The following is a 1,804-nucleotide window of genomic DNA, read 5'->3' as shown; positions in this document are numbered from 1 at the left end:
CCCGATCTCTTCAAAATCTCAGTGCCATAATAGAAACTGTGGGGTAGGGAGGACTGCTATAGCTTAGAGACAGAAAAACGTCACTGCATGCAACGCAGAAGCATGGCTGGGTGCTGGTTTGGAAAAAAACGCAGCCATAAAAGTCACCTTCAGAACATCTGGGGGACATGGGAATACGGACTGGGTAGTAGATGGTATAAGAGAATGACTATCGACCTTGTGAGGTGTGAAAACGGCACTGGCGTTACGTGGGAGACGCAGGCGTAAATATTTAGAGGTGAAGGGTCATGACATCTGTCATTGTCTTTGAAATTGTGCTGTGCGCGTGCGCGTGCACGTGTGTTAAACATGGCAAATGTTGACGGCTCAGACTAGGTGAGGGGAGGGCAGGTGTCCAGTGAACTCTGTGCTCGTTAGAAAAATAAAACAAAGGGAACCACCTGCTTGCAGACTCGTTTACCTCCTCAGCTTCTCCACCGGACGCCTCCTGGGCCCTGAAAACCTAGCCTGCCGGGCACAGAACGTGGATTCCGGCCCACCCCATCCTGCTTCTCCACACGTCTTCGCATCTCAGGACACGGCGCCACCCGCCCAGCTGCTCCAGCCAGACGCCCCACCGTGGTCCCCAATTCCTCTGCCCAGCAGCCCTACATCCAGCACCGCGGGCCCTGGCCAGTCTCAGCAGAGCGGCTGCGGCCTCTGACCAGGGTCTGCGTCTCCACTCCCGCCCACCCCCAACCTCTCCTCCTGGAGTCCAGTCTCCCTGCTGCGCAAACTAAATTTCAGAAATATTCAGGAAGCCTAATACACATAAAAATTAATGTCCATAAGTTTTTAACCTATTTAATCTTTAACTATAGATAGTTAAGTTTTTTTATCGTTGTAAACACCTTCATCATATTTGAATGAATCATATACATAATAATTTACCACTATTAGGTACACAGAGCCAACCATTAAATCAGTTTTTAAAATACAAAGGACGCTCTTCACTAAGGCCTCATCCCATGCGCCCCGATACCCACAGTTCTGAGGCCGGTACCTGGACCCAAGGTCTCCCCAAGGCAGAGCACAGAAGCCAGTGCCGGGAATGTTCTCTCATGTGAACCCCCAAAGAGGGGGCAGGTGGGACCCTCACTCACACCCGGCACCCGCTCCCACCGGGAGCCCAGCTGGCTTGCAGGGGATCAATGGCTCCTCGGTCCAAACAGACAGGGTCAAGGTCGAGCTGGCTGTACTAAGGAACTGAGATGCTCGAGCCCCCGCGAGCCCCCGAGTCCCCCCGGATCCCCCAGGCCGCAGTGTTTCTCTTCTCTGCCTTCTGAACATGTTTGAAATCCAGATTATATATTTGACATTTAATTGCCTCTTTTTTTTTTTTTCTATTTGTGCTTTATCCCTTTCACAACATCTTCTGAGGGGGGAAAGAATCATATCCTACAGGCAGGCCTCTGAAACCGCTTTAAGCCCCCAAACAATCCACTGCACAGAGCAGGTGCCTAACTGCTAGCTGACCACAGATCCAGGCTGTGGTTAGTACCTTGATAAGTGATGAGCAGGGCGTTATTCACACTGGACTCAGCATCTGACATTTGGTTCCAGGAAACAAAGGACAGTTTGGGACATCTTAGAGGAAAAAGGATGAATAACAACACTGATACATTTACAGGATTCTGAAAATCTCCTGGCCTAGATACTAACCTTTTTAAGAGAATCTCCATGTCTTTCCTGAATATATTTCAGGAACGCTGTGGTCCACTGCAGAGTCGTTGCCTTATCGGTCTCGGCGTTGCAGAACGGGACT

At 50.3% G+C, this 1,804-nt stretch overlaps 1 protein-coding gene across 1 annotated transcript in view; it reads right to left on the bottom strand.

Annotated features, from left to right (window-relative positions):
• Positions 1-1,804, bottom strand: part of TCFL5 (transcription factor like 5) — a 21,424-nt gene that overhangs the window by 10,404 nt on the left and 9,216 nt on the right.

This window comes from Physeter macrocephalus, chromosome 14, assembly GCF_002837175.3.
Source record: "Physeter macrocephalus isolate SW-GA chromosome 14, ASM283717v5, whole genome shotgun sequence".
Taxonomy (NCBI): domain Eukaryota; kingdom Metazoa; phylum Chordata; class Mammalia; order Artiodactyla; family Physeteridae; genus Physeter; species Physeter macrocephalus.
Note: the sequence above shows the minus strand (reverse complement) of the source record. Positions and strands in the feature narration are given on the sequence as shown.